The sequence below is a fragment of the Corapipo altera genome, unplaced genomic scaffold (assembly GCF_003945725.1).
Source record: "Corapipo altera isolate COAL_440 unplaced genomic scaffold, ASM394572v1 343, whole genome shotgun sequence".
In the NCBI taxonomy this organism is placed as follows: domain Eukaryota; kingdom Metazoa; phylum Chordata; class Aves; order Passeriformes; family Pipridae; genus Corapipo; species Corapipo altera.
In genome coordinates this window covers 3,539,154-3,562,796 of record NW_020884913.1, presented here as the reverse complement: position 1 = coordinate 3,562,796, position 23,643 = coordinate 3,539,154, and the positions used below count along the sequence as shown (strand labels likewise).

Genomic DNA, 23,643 nt, shown 5'->3' with positions numbered 1-23,643 from the left:
ATAAAAGTTGTGTTATCTCAGATCCCAATGTGGAAAAATTAATCAAGGCACTTAAACTTTTCTTCTGCCACTGAGTTTAACATTTCTTTCTTTTTTTCTCTGAAGTGTCAGGAAGTGGTGCTGAGTTGGCAGCAGTACACACCATCCCAGAGGAGGCTGTAAAGTAAGTGTTAAAAATGTTTAGTCCTGTCTATAAAAATGAGTTTTACTGAACTCTAAAAAATTAGTAACAGAACTACCTCTTCCAGCAGTTTTTGTGGTTATTAATAGATGTTAGTGAGTTAATTATTTTCCAATGGACATATAAATTCTTATCTGAACTCTCCATCCAAATTGAATAGTTACCTAACCTCAGCTATCTGGTAAAATTTCTGTGAACTCCTTTATATAGAATCAAAATAAATTAGGCTTGTGGGAATGATTATTGATTCATACAACTGAATCTTGAGAAGTCTTCTCTTTTTGATGGAGAGCTTCCCCTGAAAATTCATGTCATAATTCATCTGTTCACTTGTTTTGCCATGGAAGTTGCTGTAATTAAGGCATCTCATACACTAGAATAAATTTAGGAAGCTGTGTTAGAAAGATGGCCCTTCAACAGAATATTAGAGTTATTTCTTGTTATTCCTTTATTATTTAGACAGTTACACTGTTTCTGATCCTCACTGTCAGCATGATAGTGCTAACATCAATAGTGTAATTTAATTTATTGAAGGGAATATCGTATCTGTCAGGACTATTTCAGCCTTTGCTGTTCTCTTGGTAAAGAAAAATTCAGGGTTTTGTCCTCTTATTAAAACAATTTCATTTTAAAGGAACATCTACCTTTTGGACACCATGATATTCATGACACCGATTATTTTAAAATCCTTTTCCAGTGTTGTTGTGCCCTCACAGGCTTATTACCGCTATTTTATAGTTTTTCTGAGGGTTCAAAATGCCAGTGGAGCACAGATGCCACACTGTAGTGTCCCCTTACCATCTAAAGTGTTGCTCTGTGCTCTCAGGTTGCCTTTCCCTGAGCAGTTGGACACTATCCGTTGTCAGCTGCCCATCTATTGTTTCTTGCCCGCAGAAGCTCCGGCAGTGGGAGATGACAGAGCAGCCACACTGCCCGTGCTCGGGGAGCAAGAGAACTCCAGTGGTGACATAAATTATTGGAAGAGTGTTCATCCAGGGAATTGCAGGCAGACAAAGCAGCTCTGATGAAATGCATCCCCGTCAAAGACAGTTTGTTTCAGCTGAGGCTTGAATAACAGCACAAGTGAAAACCAGAGTAGCCTGGAGAGGGGGAAAGCGAAGTGAAGTCACTGTACGTAAGTATTTTCAAATAATTCCTTACATAGTTCACTTATCTGATGAGCAGGATACTGTCTGTGTTTCTGGACACAATTTTTCATCTTTGAAGAATGAAAATTGCATTTTCTTTGCTGTGATGCACAGGCAGATTATTTCTTCACTCTTCTCTGAATACTTAAAATATTTTATACGAAGAATGGAATTTGAAATATTTGTAGGGGAGAAAACACTTTTGTTTTGCCTTCCAAGTATATGCTGATATTTTAAACCAAGTATATACTGATACTTTGATGTGTGGTCAATACCTTTTCACAGGACATACTTATAAACAAGTAATGGTCGTATTTAAGACTCAGTGTTTATAATTTCCATTTACAGAATTGTTTATTGTTTTCTTCAAGAGTCAGTTTAAGGGAGGGTGTTAATAGTGATAACTTACTTGCATTTACACGTGAGCAAACTCAGTACTAAAAATTGGTGAACTGGAACGAGTATGCAGAGAGTTTTATGACAGTCTGAGACAAACTGTGGTTTTTTAATGAAAAGTTCTTCTTTCCTTTGATTCTTCTCAAAAAGGTGCGTGTTTGGTTGTGATAACTAAAGAATAAGTAAATTTAGGAGTTACCAAAACTTTAGGGGACCAGTTTTGACTGGAATAAATCAACTCCAGCCAATGGAAGATGAAGGAACCTAATTAAGATTAGGTAGCATTGTGCTACCAGACTCAGACTGCTATGACACATGGAATAAAAAAAGGGATCATTTGGATTTTCTGAAACCTGGTTATTAACCTGCAATTATTTCTCAGTATGTTTTCCAAGCACTACTCATTAGCAACGAATTCAAAGCTCATGTTCCTGCTGTAGCAACAGCCCTTCTGGATTTTAGAACATTTATGGGGAACTGTGACACTGCAACAGGCTGCATTTTTTTCAGGTTTCATAAACTGATTATGTCTTTTTGAAGTGAAAAACAGGGATATAACTTAGCCTGAGTCTGTCTTCTCTGGGAGAAATCGATTTGGCTCTATCTTGTCAGAGGCTCCAGATAAATAGTGATTCATGTAACTAAATAGTCTCCTGGAGACTGCTCCTTCTGATGGAAGAAACTTGGCCTGCACATGCATGTTACAGTTTAATTGACTGCCTTGGAAGGAGCATGACATTCTTGTCTGTACTCTTTCCACATACTGCATGAAGTGGTACTGATTTCTTTTTTAAGAGACTGTTTAATGGTTTTAAGCCCATGATAAAGAAAGTCTCCAAAGAACTTACCTAAAACTTCGTTCTGAGCTCAATCCAGGCAATGACAGAAGGGCAGCCAGTAATTCACTGAGGAATTAATGCCCATTTCCTTTGTTTTCAGTGTGATGGCATGTCCAATTACTCTGAGTCTTTACTGCTAATCTCAACAGGCCCTCTCTTGCACTTCTTGCCTTTATTGTTCCTACAGCTTCCCTGGTGTAGAGTTAGTGGATGGTGCTATTGGATGTTATAATCTAGGCTTTTACAAGTATTTTCTGCATTTATAGAATAAAATGAGGAGTCCTTGTTCAGACAAATTAAATGATGACAGGTAATTCTCCCTATCATTAGAGCTGACTAGAAATCCTTTCCCCTGAAATCAAACCAGTTTTAGTAAAGTTACTATAAAAACTACAACTGGTCTTTTTAGGAGGTTTTAGGACAAACTTGGTCTCCTCTCCAAAAGAAGATAGATTTTTGTTTCAATGAAAACTTATTTCCCCATAGATTTATGACTGAAAAAAGCTCCTATATAAAATAGTCTTAATCTTTATCTGTTAGCTGTATTTATGATATTGGAAAAGCAGAGTGAAAGTCACCAATAAGTCAGATGAAAACATTCTGCAGCCTACAGCAGTTTCTGTGCTCCATGGCCTTTGAGTTGCCTGAAGAACAATTGGGGAATTGCTTTAGAGAAGTCATAAATTGTTTGGGGATTTACTCAACAGATTCTAATTTTGGATGAAATATGTGATTATGGAAGCACATAATAAGCATTCTCTCCTACACTCACAAAGAGTTTTATTTTCAAATCACTCTGTGCTACAAACACTCAGATTCTATTGCACTGTATCAGCCCCTTCACATGCTTCAGTCAGGCTCCAAAACAGACTCCTAAGGATGAAGTGATTTTTTTTGCCTTCTAAACAAATCAACAAGCAGAAATCCTACCTGTCCTACAAGTACCACTGTCCTGGTGACAACTGCTCTGCAGTGGTGCTGGGTTTGTTCCACGTGTGACACCTTCCATCCTTCCTTAGAGCACAGAAAAAGAGGGAAGAGCACACTCACTAGGACTTATGCACAAGAGGTAGAACTGTTTCTCGTGTTCTGTTGAGGAATGAGCAGACAAAGCCTGATGGGAGCAGCAGGTGGGGATATTTGGCCAACATTCCACCCAAGCTTCCAGCAGACTGACTGAATTAAGACCTTGGCTATCTTGAGGCCCCAGTCCATAATAAGGACCTTGGTGACAAAATGGGAAGAAATTATATCAAAACATGGCAAGGATGAGAACATTCTAAAAATTTCTGAGCCATGGTAAAACCCACGAGGTGCTCTTTTCTTAGCTAAGGAAGCAGTTAAAAAGTTGATTCCATATAACACTTTTTTTTTTAAAGCACTTTTACAATCATTAGCAAAGCTATGTATCAATTGGCACCGCTCCTTGGTGTCCTTCAGTAATGACAAAGAGGTAAAATAAAAGCATGGAATTAAGTGGGGAGATCCAGAGCATTGATTCATGCCCTTTATATGTAAAACAGTATGGCCTGGAAAGTTCATATTTAAATTTTCTGAAAGCATGAGTGAATTTTCTCCTGCTCTTATCCTTACCCTTATAGAGTAGTTTTCAGTGGCTATAAAATGTGGTTATTAAATGTGGTTATTAAACCTAGAATGTATCTTCTGCAGTGCTATTTCTTGTCCATATATAGATATCAAGACAGCTACAGATTACTTCATGACAGCCTTTTGGTCCAATGAATGTGTCAGTAAAGGAAACCAAGCATTTCTCTTAATAAAATGGTTTTCAGCATCCTTGAGGACACATTAAGTGATCTCTTTAGAAGTCATATTCAGTAAGCTAATTAGCATGATCAGAGTGTGCATTCTTTCCTTATGATTAACTTCATGGCTCCAAAAGGAAAACTCTAGGTAAAAGTCTTACAGTGACACTAAATACATAGATTCTTATATTCTGTATTGGAATGCATGACACACTGGCTACAGTTTTGAATAACTGTTTAAAGTATTTTGAAAGCAGCGAGGACATAATTCAAGTTAAGCTCTCACTTTCCCTCAGCAGAAATACACAGGGCATTAAACAGCTTGGGCAAACAGTCTGGAAAGTTACATTGCGGTTCATCTTGTTACACTTGGTGCTTTATGTGTAATGGTGGTTTTTACTCTGAGTTCTACTCAGTAAAGCAGGGACTTCAGCTTCTCTATGAAAACATGAAAATTTGCAATACCTAATCTTCTTTATTGTGATAATCTCCTCGCCCTGAAGCAAAGATGAAGCCTCTGTAAGTGACAAGGATCACTCTCATCACTCTCTTAAAAGTTTGATATTTAAGAGGTTAAGAATGATACAATATTAAGCACAGCAAAAATATCACTGATGATTTTTAAATTTTTTAAAAACTGAGATATAAGTGACATGACCTATTGCTGATGCACTTGCATTGGAGTTAATTGGCACAGTGGTGTTTTCACAGCACCCACATGAACACTGCTCCATAGGATTGTGCTCAGGGTATGAGATCAGCAGTGATGCTCAGCTTTGCTGTTCCCTATAAATCAGTCTAATCTCAGTTTAGCTGATTGAACCACAGGTATATTATTGGAAGACAAGAGCCTTTCGTGATATAATTTTGATTGCAGTAAGATGGAAACCCAAATGTTATAATCCTTAGAGTCTGGGACTGAAACAGTTCAGTGAGAGGGTGTCATTTAATACTGCCCACAGAGTTTAGGTGAGGAGTTCTTCAGCAGAATTGCACATCTTAAGCATTCTGTTTTCCTCTGTGTCTGATGTGCTGAACTGCCTGCCTGCTCTTCTTCCTTTGCTTGAACAGATGTCTTCTTTAGCTGTGATGAGATATATCAGTGTAGCTCCCACTAATACTCTCTGATTTCCATTTTATTGCTGGCTTGTGTCAGTTTATTGATCTGTCTCCATTTGGAGATCTCTCCATGTTTCCCCTGGTCAGATGGTCATTGAACCACTTCTAGCTGAAGACATACACTGAGACAATTCTTTAGATTAAACTCTTTACTGATTTTGAGCCCCCAGGTTCATATGAAAATGAATGGGATTTGGTAATTGAAAGATAAGTTTTGAAACAAAAATAGGAATGTGCTGTATATTGCAATTGATTGTACACTGTAAAATGATAAGCTTTCTAAAATTAGAAGATACGGGTCAAGCAACAGAACAATAATGCTTTATTTGCAAATAATGCTAAATTTTGACTACTTAAAAGGACAAAATTGCATTGTTTTCAGCAAAAAATTATTATGGATATATTTGGCATGATAGCAATGTAATTAAAAAAAATAAGATTTTAATGAAAATACATATCTCCATCCAGACTTCTGGTTACTGTGCATGTTCTGCCCGTGGTCATGAATATCTCTTTAAGGACTAGTACACTTGATGAATGACCACCATTTATGTATTAAAGATGACAAAATAAAAAAGCCCAACCACCAGATCAGTATACCAAGGGTGAGGTTGCTATTAAATTAAATCTGGAATCAGAAGAACTGTCCTGGTTGTTTTCAGCCCTTCAGTACTCTCATTTCTTATTTAAAATACTAAACTCTCTTTAAATTTTATCAGAGAATGCTGCTTTATGGGGGTCTGTAGTTACAGATTACTGTCTCTGAAGTTTGTCCCACAGAGCAGAGAAGGGGAGAATGCAGTTATATGTTCCATCTTTACTACTGCATTCCTTGGAAGGTTCCAGATGTTTACCTTTATCTGACTTTAGATTTTGTGCCGTTGTGGTTGCTGGCAAGAGCAGTTGAATTCTTTCATGCCTGTTGCTTTAATAAGGAATGTGAAGCCACATACATAGTAACACGAGAACACAACAGTATGAAGCACAAATAATCCCTGATGAGATGCATATCTTGAGCAGGGATTAGGAATGCTTTGCACCCGATTCTTTATTTGGACTGTTACTCTGAAAAATTCCAAAAGGGGGCAATCTTACCCTCTGCCTGGAAGTCTATAAATATAATTCAACCTAGAAAATACAGCACACTACTTTCTAAGTTCTCATTTACCTTAGAAAACTGAAGGTTAGCACAATGGTAAAAGCAACTTTTAAGGGCTTGGGTTTGTTTCTGAAAAGCAAATTTTAAAAGTGACACTGGATTTTCAAACTTTATTAACTGCAGTAGTATGAATACCTGTGGTCACTTTCAAATTGTGATGGTTAAAATCATCTGATGCCCTCATAGTGAAAAATCATGTTGTTGAGAGGGAGAGGCATTAAAAAAAATTATACACTGAAATTCCTCTTGGACATAAGTCAAACATGCTTGTGATAGAAATTTAGGGAAAAATAGAATCTGAGACTCACCCTCCTTTACCAGCTGATTGATGTTTATTAATTTGAGACAAAAACTGTGTACACACTTGGAGGAATGTAAATATGCCTTTGTAATTTCTTATCTTTCTGTAGTGAAGCAGGAAAAATAACCTGTAGCCATGTGCTTGCCACTAATTTTTAGTACCTTTTTAACTATATAGAACATTTTCTGTAAGGAGAATGCCTATTTCCTTTGTGTGTGCTTTCCCAGCAATGTGTTGTTGACCCACCTTTTGTAATTTGATGGCAGCAATCATTGAACTCTGCAAAATGAAAATATTTCATGTGTATGACATATATGCATCTACTGCACCCCCTCCAAATAGTTTTTAAAGATATTAAAAAGCCAGTACTAAGCCAATATCCTTTGGTTGAACCAAATGGATGTTCCAAAGGAAGGCTGCAGGACTCTGATGAGGACCATTCCTGCTCTGGACTGTGTGGCACAGGATGCTGCAGTCACAGCCTCGCACTCTTCTCCAGGGACCAACTCCCTGAGCATCCTGTCTTACTCTAAGACTGAATGTCTGCTACCTGTTCATAATTCTGGCATCTCACTGATAACTCCCTGCCTTGGAAATCAGGGGGGATCTCACCCCTCACCTCAGCTGAAATAGGCCTGGCAGCTGAAGGAAGTGTGTTTGTCACAGGGCAGGTGAGAGCTGAGCTGGGTGGAAGGAGGTGGACACATACAGCTGAGGGTGTCTTCTGATCTTGGCTTTATCTTAAATTTAGAGAACACCTCTGATGTCTCAAAGATATTAAAATTTTTGGGAGCCATCTGAATGCTGATATTTATGAACTGAAAACATCATTGTTCAGAATTTCTCTTTTCACCTGAGGCTGATGCCCACAACGCTGGGGCTGCGAATTCCCCCTGATAAGGGCAAATCCTATAATGAGTCATTCCTGCATGGAGTCTGGCTAAAGCTGGCAGATTACTTGTAGTTAAATGAGTTTCAGTTTGTGATGTTTGGAAGCTTGGGCTCCAGTCCATATAGTATGAATAAAGAGGTACAGACTGTCAACCTGTGTATGCTGCAGTGGCTCTGACCCCTGATTCACAGCCAAGAGTGAGGCTGGTCCAGTCACAGCTCCATAAAGCGTTATGGTTAAATATGTTTTCATAAGATGTAAATGAAGCTAAAATAAATTATGGCACCACTTTATTTTTATTGTGTTAAGCAGTATACATAATAAATTAATTTTTTTTTTTTTTGCCTTGCTTCACATTCATATGATGTAGACTATTTTAAACCCAGCTGAGGTTTTTTCCCCTCTGCAGAAGATGACCATACCAATTGCCTCACTATCTGTTTACATTCTGGAAAGAGTCATTTGGGATTTTCTCTTTCTGAAATAAACGTTTGCTTATGGATTTTTTTTTATTGTCACATCCATGGCATTTTTAAAGTAAATATGAGTACAAGGTTTATATTATTTTAAATGTATATTGTATTTGTCTTCCCAACACTGTGGTTTTTAGTACTGTGAATAACGTAGTATGGAGCCAGCCTATTAAACAGCCTGTTTTTGTAAGGAAACTGTTAGTCCACCTACAATATTCTATTGCTTACTGTGTTCTTCCAATATGCTTAGCATTCCACAACCTAAATGATCATTTGTTGAACAAATTCATGCTTTTATTAGTCAAAATACAGAGAAAACAGAGCCCCCCTGTTTCAAGATATTTGCTAATGCACGGTTAATTATCACATATAGCTTACTATAATTCATTTTACAGGGAGACCTCCTGCAGGTAACATACTAGCAGTTTATGAAGCAAAATAACCTCACTATAGATTAGAACTGTTTCACTACTGGTCAGACAGTTGCTGCTTCTAGGCCTTCTCACTTCACATTGCTAATTTGAACAAGGCTTTATTTTTATATTTGTCAGCAGCAAGACTGTAGCATGGTTGTTAAACCTCTCCCAGGCCTAATTAGAGTAGCAATGCTCGCATTCATAATGAATCTCGTGTCCTGGGTTGGAGGAGGTAGCCGTGGTGCTACAGTAGCTTCCTGGCAGACAGTTGCTGGCAGGTTTAAGGTAGCTTGTGGCTTGCAATATTAAGTGACTGTTGAAATTCATTGACTCCACTGCGGCTTATGTGTCTAGATGACAACAAGTTTACACGGTTCTTTTATAGTTACAGCAAATGGGTCCATTTAAATATTTATTAGGTGATTATGGTGATGTGAAATGGAAAAAAATTGCAAAGTACGGTATTGCATGTATAACTGTTTTAACTGTTTGTACAAAATAGGCCTGTGGTATCATTCGAAATTACAGCATCTTTTTTTCCTCATAAATATTTATAGTGTATCAGTAGCTAGGAATGCTAATTTATTTGCATTTTGTTTCTTATTTAATTTGACAGCCTTTTGGGTAGCCATTAAAGGCACTCACTCTGATTTGAATGAAGGATATTTCAATCAGCAGTTGAGTGGCATTTTGATTGGAGTGGGTGAAGTTCAATTTTAGGAGTTCTTTTCACTTTATGAGACACAGAAAGGAGTATTACCTGTGTGTGCTCGATGATGGGAGCACCCCCAGAAGACCTGCTTCTCTGAAAATCTTACTTCTGAGGAATTATTTGTCCTAATTGTTGCATTAAATGCAGTCAGCTTCTTTTATTTGGTAGCTTGTCTGGCTTGATCAAAGTGAAAATAACACAAGATCCAGGTAGATATTTCTGCGAAAGATTAACCAAGAGTTTTTGTAAAATATGAATATGACTTGGATTATAGAACAAGCTATCTCAGATATATAGATAAAAGGATTAACTGAAGACAGAAAAAAAAAAATCCAATTCATTGACAGCTTTGTAGCTACTGTTTACTTTTTCATAGCAACAGAAGAGATGGAAGTGAGTCAATCTCACTCAAGGGCATGAGAGAACATGATGATGATATCCAGAGGTGTCAGAGCAAATATGTACATTGGAAATGCTCTCAGTGGTGGCACAGAAAATAGTTATAGTGAAGAGAAATCAAGCATAGTACAGTAAATTTAATCTGAATATATGTATGTGTCTATATCTACATGTAAAGTTAAACATAGCTTGAGAAACTTGCTCTTTGTAAAAAGAATAATTATCCTTCAGCAGCCTCACTCACGACGCTGTTGCTGAACTTTGCTGTTGTTTAGAAATTTAAATTTGCTGCAAGTGGGTGGCAAAGCTTTCTAAATCTACGTCTTATAAAGAACAGCAATCAACAGCAGAGATAAATCTGAATTCAGCTTGTCAGGGGAAGTGTAACATGTCATTGTCAAGTAGAGGAGAGAACACCAGCTGAAGTCATTTAGCTGTTTTGAGATATTGAACAACGTGTATCCACAGGTCTGACTTGTTCTCTGCTAGCTCTCTACAAATACTTTCTTTCATAGTTTCACACCAAATTCAGCAGGCTTGGAAAACTTCCTATTTTCTCCCATGGAAAAATTAATTCTTTATTGGGGCAAATTTTGTCAATTGTACTTGAGGAAAGTAGTCACACAGCCCAGAAATATTGAAATGGAGATGGAGAAGTTTCATACTCTTGAAAATGAGATGAGTTACTCTTCCAAAGAGAACAAGAATTCTAGGGAGTAAAATGGAGACATGAAGCTGAATCAACTCTGCCACACAGGAATGTCCACAGGCTTCCTTAAGACTTGCTTAAGGATTGGGATTTAGTCTACTCTATACAGCTCAAGTTTGGCTGACATTTTGTTACTGCATTAATGCTTATTTCATTACCAAAAGTAAGGCAGCAATCCTATAGGCACAGGTTTAATGCTGATTTTAGTTCAAATTTGGTGCCCATGCTCAAAGTTGAGAGAGCTAATGACTGAAGGATAATACTACAGTACCAGTAATGAGAATTCCATATCAGTGCTCAGGTGAGAATGGGTTGTTCAGGTTTTTTTCTGCTATGCGAACTCAAAAGCTTAGGGGGTGAATTATTGCATTAATAAAGTGTCTTTGTGATTATAAAGATATTTACCTTCAGGTTTAAGGGTGAATATCTCTGCACTAGTTTTGAGTGAAGTTCTATGATGCCCAAGATGGGAAGTTTAACTTGCAGCTCAGTGTGAAGGCACACGAGTGTGAAAGGAGGACACTGAAAATGTCTGTACGTTGGGCACCCACAACAGCCCTCAGGCCTTGGACTGTCCATCTGATGCTTTTCACAAAGTCTAAATTCATTTAAAAGAAGACAAGGTAGGAGGGAGGAAAGAACATTCCTTAGCTTTTTGAGTCTGGAACTTCTGTCCTATGTTTTGTTCAGATTTTCCAGTGAGATCACTTCCTGAATGGGGCATAATGAATGAGTGTTCTGAAGGCAGGTCAAGAGCTAAGTGTGCAGGAACGGTCCAGTTTTGCAGTGTCCCATCACTGCCAGAGCTGAACTTGGTTCAGGTTTTCCAATAAGCTCAGAACTGTCACATATGCAGCTTGAATAAGATGAGCTAAATTCTATATATTGCATATACATTTTTGTCCTGAAGAATCTGTGGAATCAAATATTTGATATGTGTGGGGGTGTGTTGTATTTGCATTCAATGTACAGTTGACTATTCATCCAGTGCTGTACCTTCTCTACCTCAGTTTTGTGCCACAACTTTGTGACATCTTTCCTCAAGATAGTGTTAAATACTTCATTTTTAAGAGATTTAGGAGGTTCAGTAGTTGAAGCTAATATGTTTTCTACACTTGTCAGAACTGTTACAGGTTTATTGTTATAATCCATACATATTAATTTTAAAAACACTGCAAGGTGTACTGTTTTCCCTACTGAACTAATACAACAAGACAGAAATTGAGTTCCAGAGAGAGAGATTAAAATCTGTCTCTGAGTACAGACTAGTGGTCTCACCATTCTGCTGACAGTCCTTGTGATCCATTTAGAGGAAAGACACTGAGGGGTGAGGAGATGCCAAAAAAGCATGGAGGTATGAGACAGCAGCACTTGCTGCAGATGGCAAAATAAAGCTTCTTTTTACAGTGTCAGGAGAAATCATTTTATACAATCAGCAGTACAGTAAACTACCTTCTGTCTCTGTGCATGACACCGGGAAATAAAAATCCATTCTTCAGCTGAATGAAAAATACGAAGTCCAAGTGTCAAGATCTCAGCACTGGGACAAACTGGAAACTTTCCAGTGGAACATTTTTCCCTCAGCTAACGCCGGTTCACCAAAACCTAACACGTTGCATGAAAATGTCTATTCCAATGAAATTTTTGATGGAAATGTTCTTGGTCTCCTGCCAGCTCGCCCGCTTTTCCCAGCTCTCAGCTCCCCGGCATCTCACATGGAATGGTGCCAGAAAGTCAAGTTTCTCCCCGTTCCTGGCCTGCTTGGCAGACTGCCAGGAGGGATGGGAGTCTGGGCTCCCGAAAGTGGACAAGAAACCTTATACATGCACATACAACCCTACACTTACTCTCACAGGTCATTTAAATCCATGTCAGTTCATTCAAACTAAAGGGTTGTGTTTGGGGTTTTTTTTTTACATAGAGGGTCTTTTAAATATGACCCTCCTATGGAAAATTTCTCATGTCGGAATTTTAATTCCAACTCGCGACTGAGAAAGAAAAAAAAAAATTGGGGAATATGAAAAATTTTCCTTATAAGGGGAATACTGGTTCCTGTGCAACTGCATGTGGCACTATTGTCACTGAGGCTATCAACAGCTCCATCTGCTTCTCTTTTTCATTGCATAACGAGATCTATATTTGTAACAGGTACAGTGTTTACACACTTAGCCTTAACAAAACAAGATAATATTTTTAGAGCTTTTGTAAATATTTATTTTAAAAATTCCTCTTAAGCCACCTTATATAAGGCAGGCAATCTTTTCTTGGTCACTAAGTGGACTGAGGGGATAGAGAGTTTCAATGTTTTTGGCTGAATAATAAAGAGAAAATAGGCACATATACTGAAATTCTGACTGAGAGGGCCCTGAAGCAGAGGCACTGTAATGTACTTTTCCATAGCCTCACTTCATGCACTGCAAGTTGCTCAGTTGCTTATTATATGTAAGTAAATAAATAAACTTCAATCACACTGTGTTAGGTAGTTTCTGACTGGGGGGATGTGTTCACATCTGGGACAAAAAGTACTTGATTCAAGTAGCCATTAATGAATTCCTTTTCTGACTATTCTTAATACCTTGGATTAGCATAACAAAGACTCTTTAGGACATCAGTAGTTAATGCAGTTTATTTTTAAATTGAGAAGATGGGATTTATAGTAATAGATACAGTTCTTACTGCTTCACCAAGGAAAGGTTCCTGAGTAGAATTCCACTTCTGTGTAAAATCACTTTTTCATCATCAAATCTGAGCCTCACTGCCAGTCTGTCAAAGAAGTGTTGTTCTCGTAATAATGGGAAACTGGTAATGTCCTGTATAAGATGCTAAAATTTCTATTAAACAGAGAAAATTCCTGTCTTTGTTAAAATAAGGCGAAAAAACGTTGAACTTTTTTTCTTTTGAGGGGATAATTGTGTAGTAGTGCAGGAGGCTGCACTTTCACAAATGTGATCTGATGTTGCTCCCTCTGTCTTTTTATTCTGGTGTGAATGATCATCAGAATGTTCCTGAATTAATCACAGCATTACATACCCAAACATTTGCATTTAGACTCACTAAACATTAATTTGAGGTGTTGAAGAATTTTGTTGTGTTGGGAGTTAACTTCGAATCCTCTAAATATGCACGGGTTTGCCCTTCTTGTACTTACACTGAAGAAGATTCCATGGCTTGCAAGCAGCAGAAGAAAGTGAATAAAGAATTTATTGGCAGAAACTTTAGTTCAGTCCTAAAAACTGTTATCTCCCTGGCTGTGGCTGCACAGAATCCCAGGATCCTTCCCTGGCATCAGCCTTGGCATCAGTCTATCCTGAGAAGGAGAAATTGGGATGAGTGTGTGTGTGTGTATACCCAGCAGGACTGAGCAATTCAAAGCAAACCTCTGAAGGGAAAAAAATAAATACAATCACAAACTTTTTAATTGTTTTCCAATTAAATGTTCCTTGCTAGAATTGATGCAATGGCAACCTGTATGTTCCCTTGCTTTCTAATGCCCCCAAACTGAGCTCTCAGTTGCCCCTCTCTAACCTCCTAATCTTTTTGCAAAGGAGAGCAGAAGGGCCTCTCCACAAAGCGATCCTTTATTTGACTCATTGGGGTGAGAGGAAGAAGGGAGGGGGTCGCAGCACGTATCACACTGCAAATACAATTCAACATGTGCAGTGAAGTGACAGCTGAATTCTTCAGGTCTTTATGTCACAGAGTCAGTGCTGGACTGTGGTGTGTAAGCAAAGACATCTCATACTCGTTTCTGACTGGAGTTCTCCAAGAGCAACAGTCTCACTGAGGGGGGGAAAGTCAGCTCAGCTCTCTGGAAAATAGAACACTGGCCCTGACTCCTCTCTACCTTGCAGTAAGTGAAGCTCAGCTCTTTACCACAACACCAAACTGGCCTCCCTCCACAATTCCAGGCTCTCACAGCTGCTCTCTGGCAGAACAAGAAAATTCTGTTTTCCATATAGAAGTGCATCATCTAAGGTTTTGAACTTTTGTCTGTTCATTCAGACATAATGTAACACATTTCTCTGACTGATCTTTGGATGTGGTAAGAGCCTCAGAGAAGGTTGTGCTTGAAAATTTCTATCTGAATCAAAGTCTTTGACCATTTCTCTCCCTGTAATATTGAGGTACTGAAACAAGTAAGTCCACGGAAAAAAATTGCCCTTACAGTATTTCAGGGTGCTGGTTTTGGTGTCAGCTGAGAGAGAGTAAGATACAATTGTGTTGTGCAGTGCATGTTGTGCTATTTGTTTTCATAAGGAAGCTGATTTTCTTAATACAAACAACAAGTTTGAGGTTACACTCAAGGTGTTTCTGTTCCCATTGTACCAATCTTCCTGACAACTTCTATTAGCTCCTCAAGTTGCAGGACCTCAGACTGACAGGGAAATCACCCTTATTCAGAAGTACACATCCTGGTGTATTCTTTAAAACCAGGGATGGACAAAGACAAGAAACAGGGATTCCTAACTCCATATGCTGAATTGGGCTGAGCCCAATGGGCCTGTGTAGAAGGTAGATTCTCAGATATTTGGGGGTTCAGGAACACGGTCAGTGCAGTGCTGGGCCTGGGGACTGAGAGGCAGCAGAGCAGAGCAGCTACAGAAATCAGAGCTATGGATTCAGGCTTGGATTTTTATAGGAGCCTGTGTAAGTAAGGGCATCTCTCTTCCAGTCCATCATGGATACCTACTATAAGTTTTATTTCTTGCTATTGATCTCTCTCCATTCGCTGCCGTAAACTGGACCTGATTTCTTGATTTATCTCTCTGTAACCATCTACCTTGACCACCAAAAGCTGATTACAATAAGTAAATTAAACGGTGTGCAGTGGTGTATTGTCCCATCAGATGGCACAGATGAGTTCTACAGCCTCCTTGGAGTCACCCAAATCAACTATTAATAGCTGCTTTTCATGTAAGAATTCCAAGGCGGTTCAGTTTTCCTTTGGTTGTAAGATATTCTGGAGGGGTTTTTTTTCTTTCTTTCCGAAATTGTTGTGCTGTTTTCGGTACTTAAGAGACAGACTCCAAACGAAGCAGCCATTCCTAACCTATGCAGACAAAGGGAGTGGTTCCCTTAGCAACAGGAACCATGTGGAGGTTCTCAGAGAGCTCTCTTTTCCCCCTACTCGTGTTTTCTTTTAACTCAACATTTTGCACAGCATCTTGCATGGAGACTCCGACAGCTGGGCTGGAGGCAAACAGTTCTTCCTGCTCTGGCTAAGCAGTGCTCGGAGGGCAATTGTTCCACGCTCATCAGACAGAAAAAATGATAACCATGGGTAAGTGAACTGGCACACAATCAGAGTTCATGCTGAGGAGGGGGAAAGTTTACTGGCTGGCAACCAGAAGTGGCCAGCACTTCCCAGTAGGGCTTGTATGTTTGAAACAGGGGTGCTGATGTGATGCTTGCCTTGTTTACTGGGAGGATTGCACGTCCGCTTTTAGCATTTTGGGGGTTTGGAAACATTAGCACAACTGGGTTCTGGTCCTTAGCATGCTGCTGACTTCTTTTCTAGCCCTGAACATCTCACCTCTCTGTTTTCCTTCCTCATCCACCCAAAGGATATGATATGCCAGGAGGACCTGGAAAGGGCTGTAACGTGTTGTAGGAATAGACCAGATTGCTTGTGAAAATCATGTTTGCTTTTGAAGTTGATGGCAAGGTGTGCAGAACCTGAGATAAAGTATTGATCTTCTATTGCAGATTTAACTGAATTAACTTTTCTGTAGATAGATCTCCTTGCTTTTCTTCATAGTGCACAAGAGGTGTGTGCATGTAGTGTTTGTACATGTATGTCTATATGTAGAAAAATTTGTCTATGCTGATGTATAAATAAGAGAAATAGAGCAGTTTATTTCCCTCAAAATAGCTACAGCATTGATAAAGTAGTAGCTGTGATTCAGTGAAATCCAGCATACTATAAAATAATAAAATTTAATTTTTGTGTGTATTGAAATAAACACTTCATCTGCTGAACCTAAAGTGTTATGTATTACCAGAACTCTTGCCAGTCTCAGTTAGAAAAGCCTAATACATAAACTCCCTAAGTTTGTAGTCATTTAATCTAAAAAGAGACATCTGAATTATTCCAATTTTAAGTCAGTTTATTTTGTGGGGGATGAATTAGTCTCTCAGTTCTTCCTACTTTAATGGACAAAGTTCCTCCAGTCACAATTTTTCATCATATTTGAATTAAAATTCGGGCACCCAAGTCCGTCTTTTGCCAGATGATGCAGCACACTGAGCATTTGGGTGCAGGCTCCCTCTGACTGCACACTCCCAGACGAGTCTCACAGTGTCGCAGTGGGTGCATTTCCCACCACAGGCAACTTAGTTTTTCATCTCTCAGCTGTGACACTGCAGGAAAAAGGAGTTGTTGGTGTCTGCACGCACAGAGCAGCTGCACAAGTGTCACACACCACCTCTCCTGGTGTGTGCTGTCAGTAATAATGTACTGTCCTTACTTTTCCTATTCCTCACACAACACTAACCTGCAGATCACTTGCTGTGTGCTTGTACTGCTGAGCTTTTCCTGGGTGATCACAGGTTCCAACAGTCACAACACCCCCTTTTGCGTGGGGATTGACAATTTGTCTCCGAGCTCCAATTTAAATCAAGAAAAATTGCCACGTTTGCACCTTTATGAATAATATTAGCTTTTGTGCTTGAATAAAGATGAAGGCAATAATGAGTCACTCAAATTGTTTCCCTTTTCTGTCTGTGCTTATATTTCCACCTTGTTATGCCCTGCTTCAAACAATATTACTGCTTGAATCAGTGACACCAGCTAAGGTACAGGATTAAAATATTGTACATTTACTAAACAGTGTTTGAGTTCCTAATTACAATTTGGCATGTACATTTTGCAATATGTGAAGAAAATCCTGCATTTATGGTGTGTGGGGGGGTTTAACCAAGGATTTTAAGTCATCGCAGATTGATCTTCTTAATTTCTTCCCCCGTCCCCATTTGGTGTCTAGTTCTGCAGTTCTGCAGTTTTTCCTTGTTTGACATTTACATTTTTGGGTAGAGTTTATTTTCAATTTTCATTCAGATGAACAAAAATGTCAGTACTTTTGCCAGGCCTGCTGTTAGAGATTTTGTACGAATAAACCGCTGAGAGCACTTTTAGTTACCTCACATTTACTGAGTCTGTCCTGTTATCAGCATTAGTTATAGCCTGCCTTTCATCCAAACATTTGAAGTGCACTGCACACGTAAATGAAGCCTTCCCAGAAATCTGGAGACAAGGAAGTAACACCAAGGGATCACTTCATCCAGAAACTAAGTAAATAACAAGAATTCTAATAATACAGAGAAGTGGTGCATGTCTTAGAAAAGGCAGCAAAGATCTAATGTAGAATAAGCAGATCAGATTGATGGCAACAGCTATTTCAATTTCTTAATGCTTTACACATAGGACACATATATATACACTAAGCTGAAACAGGAGAAAAAGTGGAAGTTAGTCTTAAAGATTAAAGAAATGAATGATGATTGACCTATAGGAAGAGTTATGAGAAGCTGATTTACGTGGCTGGCAGCCAAGGAGTTGGCAAAGTTTCATGCTTTTAGCAAGAGGGATAATCTCATACAGATCAAATATCAGGATCTTACCATTTTTATATAGTATATGGTTTTTCAACACCAAGTAAAAGACAAGGCTTATAATGTGAGCAATTCTTTGATCAATCTGATTTACTCATTAAAAGATCAGCAGGTATAAGTCCTCCAAGACACCTCTAGATAAAAGACAGATCATATATCAGCTTGTGCATGGCTCATGGCTTTTTATATGGTAGCCCTGAAAAGAGGACTTGTGTGATGGTCTGGTGTGGTGCTGCCCCTTGCAACCTGCTTTCACTTGTCTGATTCCTCCCTAAAATCCATCACTATTCCATGAAGGTAGGCAGTGGGCACCCTTTTCTGTAAAAGCTTTTCAGCATCTTTTGCTGGAAGAGTCAGAAAATCTAGGAATTGTGTATGGTCCTTACACAGGTGTTTCCAACCCTAGAACTGGTCTGGCTTTTTCAGAGAGCCTTAAAGGATTTAAGAAGCCAGGACTAGTCACCACCAACAGTGTGTGGCTGGAGCTGCAGGCTTTATGCTCATGTCATGTAAGTCCTGACTGGGGATTGTCTACTTTGCAGACTTTGTGTTGTGGCCAGAGAGATGTATGTGGATCAAACACTGATTAATCTGTGGGACTAATGGCCCAGCTACTTGCTTATTAGATGGAGGCTCTGAAAGCAGACAAATCACCCCAAATCTTTCATTGCCCCAACATCCCACTCAGTCATGTTGTACCACTGAGCCAACCACAGTTCCTGCTGCAGCACATGTAAGAGCAGAGTGCTCTGACTGACAGAGGGAACAGCAGCTGTGAAAACACTGCAGCAGTGGGCTTAGCTTGTTCCAGGTTGATGAGAAGGCAAACTCTCCAAAGCCCCCTGAGAGCACTCTGGTTTCTAAGGTGTACTAAATCCAGTGCTTTCACATCTTCATTGCTGGTGTCGCCCTTGCTACCTCATTTATGACAAAATTTGCTAGAATCACATTATGTTGGCTTGATGTGTAGGCACTCAGGCACACTGAAAAAACAACTGGAAAGTGTTGGAGCCCAAAGATTTATTTTACTGAAAAAAGCATATTCCCCAGCAATTAAGATGTAAAACTAACAATGTGATGTGCTGAAAAACGCAAAGGCAATGAGTAGCACACTTCTGAAGTGCAAGAGTAGGTGGGACATCTGAAAGTGTTCAGCAAGGAGTTTGGATAAAAAAACCTCACCTCAAAGCCTTTTCAAATTCACCAACATCACATGTACAAGAAGTCTTGGATTAATGTTTCTTCTCTCCTCCTAAATGTTATCAATACAGTTTTAATGGATCACCCTATGGAGAATCAGTATTACTTCCTTATGCCCTGCTTTTATTAATTCTCTAGTCATGGGATTTGTGGAGCTGTTCTCTCTTCTTCCTGTGACAAGCTGGTTTTACTTTTTCTTTTACCTGAAACAAGTCCATCACTGATTTTGTAGCCTGCTTTTGTGTCATATTGGAGCCTGTGCAAAGGATCATCTCATAGATTATTTGGATTGGGATTTTTCTGTACTAGTAAACCTTGAGAGTTTGGAGGGCATTTTGGAGGAAGGTCCTGGAAATTCAGTATGAGCTTGAAGTTGATGTCTAAACTTGCCTTCCCCAGAGACATATCAGAAATGCATCTAGAGCAGTTCTGAGGTCAGGGTTGGTGTCCTGCCCTAAGGCAGAGGGTGCGCTGGGAAAGATGGAAATCTGCAGAGGGATCCTAAAACACTCTTTGCTAAATATTTTAAGGCTAATGTCTCCTTTGCCTTTTGCCTCCTGACAATGCTGAAATTAATGATCTTTGGATTTAAATTTCACATGGAGTCAAGCTGAGATGATGTACCTGAATCCAAGTTCCTTCTAAACACAGAGTTGCTGCAGCTTTTGTTCCGAGCTAATCCTTGTGTGAATCATATGGCAACGCTCAGCAGGCCTGGGCTCCTGAAGATGTTCCTTTGAGGTCAGCAATTGTCTCAAGCAAATATTTGCCACTTCATAAATCTCTGCTTGTATAGGCTGGATTCTATAGCCTCTCTTTTTGGGCAGTGCAAGATTGTACAATAGCCATCATGCATCACCAGGGGAGTAACAAATTCTTTTGGAAAGGGAGAGTGGATACTCAGACTGAAACACAATGTGTTTCGTAGCCAAACTAAGTTTCAGATCAGTCAAACTGTCACTTGAAACAGAAATTTCAGGTCCAACATTTTAATGACCAAAGTTATATGTTGTAGCAGTTGACATGTGCAGCCAGTGCACTTTTGAAAAGCAAAGGGAAAGTTTGAAATATTTCACTGAATGTATGATTATAGTGCTTGGGGAAGTTTATGTAAGACTATTTAAAATGATGACTATATTTCAAAAATTGTTATAATGAAGTGTATCAAATTTGTTCAGAAGTTAATGTTGAGTTAGATTTCCCATTTAGCCATTTGTTCCTCTTAAATATATATATATCACTAGGCATTTTATATATGGAAAATTTGATCTATGGTCATTGCAAAAGGATATGGAAAATAACTGGCCAGTTTTATTGGATTCTGTCTGGTGTGACAATACTTTTTGGCTCACAAGTGGAAGTAATCATTCAATTTTTATTTAATATATAGCCAGAAAGTTATTCTTTAAAATAATCAACATAGCATTTTACTTTGTTTGAGTTGGAATTTCAACCAGATGATGGTTGTTAGGGGCTTTTGAGAACTAAATGGCTTAATACAATATAAAATACCCCCCATCTAATTAGTTAACGTTGATTATTTTAGAAATTACCTCTATTGTGTAAATCCTTCTGTATAACCTGACTGCTTTCCACTGCTGGAACTGTGTACAAAGAAACCCTAAGACATCACTGGGCACCTGAATGTCTCTATGTTGTTTATTTACAGTGTTCTTCAGAGTTCTGACACAATGTTACATGACTTGGACTGATGCTGCCTGAACTTGACCTTTGTGGTCAATTTGGGATTAAAAACAAATGCCATAACAGCCATATCATCTCACATAAAGTATATTTTTTTTATCATTATCTGCATCTATTTCAAGCATTTGGGACAGCAAGTGGCTGCCTGAGTGTTCAGAGGGGCAAGGAATGAGCCTCAGCTGTGACATGTTTCAGCACTACCAAATCTAGTTGAACTCCTGCAGTTTGTATCAGCTAAGGAATGGTTCCTTGCAGCAGTACATTACAAAATAACTTGATTTCATCTGGATAACAATAGGAAGCTGAAAATTGCAACACTTGATGTCTTACAGCTAAGCCTGTATTTTTACTTCACGACACACCACGGACACAATTTTTTAAGCCATTTTTAAATTCTGTAGGATGATGGGAAGATGAAGCTTTGGAGAACACACCAGATTCTGAGAAATGTAAGAGAAAAACAGGATGGAGGGAAAGATTGGCGTGAGAAGTTGAAATTTCTTTCATTTTGTCACTGCTTATCTGCAGTTTGGGGACAGCCATTGCTCCAGGCAGCTCCCATCCCATCTTGTTATTATCCCTATCAACCAACAGTAGCTCCTTGCTATTTTCTATTTAAGGGAATGAAACAGGATGGCAAAAGCATTTCTCCAGTTAATATCTGCTGTCGTGTTCATAGGGCTCTTTATTCAAACCCACAGTATGCCTTAGTGAAGCTGTGAAAGGGCTGTTATTTCCACTGAGCACTGTCAGCCCTCACAGCCTGATTATAGAGCCAGTTAGGATTAGATTCAGATTCATCATTCGAGAGGCAAAGAACTGGGATAGAGAGAGGAGAGATGCTATGGGAGGATGGTAATGGGAAAAGTGAAATATTTTAGCCTGTTACCCTCTAGTCTACCTGGCTCTTGCAGGCAGAGGTGGCCAAGTGAGAGATAAATGTATGTGGTTTTAAACAAACTTCATAACTTGTAGCTAAACATCAGTTATAGGTATTAATTAACTCCCTGTCTCTGCTATTTTGTTATGAACCTCTGTCCACTTTCTGGCCTGCTTTTCATTAGGTTGATTAATAGTGGATTTTTAAATGAATTAAAAACTAAGTGCCCTGCAGGAAGGTGTGGAGAGCAGAGAGGTGACAGCAATGCACTGCTTTAGTGGGAGCCAGAAGCTGCACGTTGAGAGTAACTGTGGTCATTGTTGCAGGGGATTTTATTTCCTTTGAAAAGTTTTACTGAGCTTAATATTGCTGCTGAGAAAGGTGATGTTTTAGACTTCGTATTTCAGTTGTTGACTGAAATATGTTGACTAAACACACACTAAAGTGTATTTAGTTGTAAACTGAGCAAACTCTCTGTAAACCATGTCTCAGTCCTTACTCTTTCAAACACCTACTCACGGCTCTTACCTCATCAAACCAGCTATTTATGCATATAAATGTGTTGATTGGCTTTTCTTGCTTTCTACCAATGAGGTAGAAAGACTCCTGCTTTCAGGACACTGATGGATTTATTCATGTTACCCATAAAATACGTAAGGTACCACAGGCCTTTCAAAGTGCCCAGCCAGCTTTATTGGGGCTTTTATCCTGCTCACAAAGTTTGCCTTGCAGGACCAGGTTTCAACACTGATAGACTTCTCAACAAGTGGCTGGATTGTTTAATTCATGTTACTTAGGCCCTTACATTTCTTAAAGAGGGTTCTTAGATTTATCTTAGAATTTCAAATTAATATTATAAAAGGGTTTTGTTGAGACAGAAAGGGAACATAATCCCAAAGCCTCTAAAATTAATGGAAGTATTTAGCTGATTTCAATGAGCTTTGAATTTAACTGTCAAAGGATGGTTCAGAGAATTAATTAGCTTATTTAAATAGAAACACATTTATGAAACTGATAATAAGTTTTTCTGTCTTGCTAAAAACCACATGGTCTTCAGGATCAGAATCCTGAAATATTCAGTACCCAGTAATGGAGCTGAAATAGTAGCTCCTACTGCATTTTACTCTTTTTGTTGTTGTTGTTCTTAGAGATTGAAATTATTTATAAAATCCAAGACACCCAAGTGGTCAAACATGGGAATGGGACTAAGGAGGGTCAGCTGCTAATCATGCCTCTAACACTTTGTAACTAAACCCAGAGATAACTATCATCCCTTCTGCTTCCTCTGTGTCTTATTTATTTATAGTGAAAGCTTGAAAAGGAAAGTATTCTCTCTTGCTAAGTGTTTGTAGAGCACATAGTCCCACTTTCAGCAGGGGCCTCTTGATACCGCAGTAATAAAAATAAACAATTAACACCCAGAATAATTGCTTTAATTAGATGGTTTAGAGCTGACCAACTTCTGATTATGGTAGAAATGTGCCGTGCTGGCTGCTGTACAAGGGACAGAATAACTGGTTTGTGTCCTTAAGCTTGCCAACAATAGTCTTTTGAACTGGAGTTATTAACCTTTATTCCCCCTGAACTGAAATGCTATACCAGTGTGGTAACAAACAGAACAAAAATGCAAGCCATGTGTCCATGCATTACTAAATGGTTTTATTCTGAAAAATTCCCCAACAAAATCTATTACATTAGGGATCTCCACAGATCATAATTCAGTCCTGGTTCTCAACAC

General features: G+C 38.8%; 1 protein-coding gene across 2 annotated transcripts in view; it reads left to right on the top strand.

Annotated features, from left to right (window-relative positions):
* Nucleotides 1-23,643, top strand: part of ANKFN1 (ankyrin repeat and fibronectin type III domain containing 1) — a 127,990-nt gene that overhangs the window by 5,317 nt on the left and 99,030 nt on the right. The window contains exons 2-3 of one of the 2 annotated variants that reach the window (XM_027654518.1): nt 106-163; nt 1,076-1,316. The gene's annotated coding sequence lies outside the window, so the exon portion shown is untranslated. Of the gene's footprint in view, nt 1-105; nt 164-1,075; nt 1,317-15,596; nt 15,792-23,643 lie in introns of those variants that run through there. The other variant, XM_027654519.1, reaches the window with a different exon arrangement.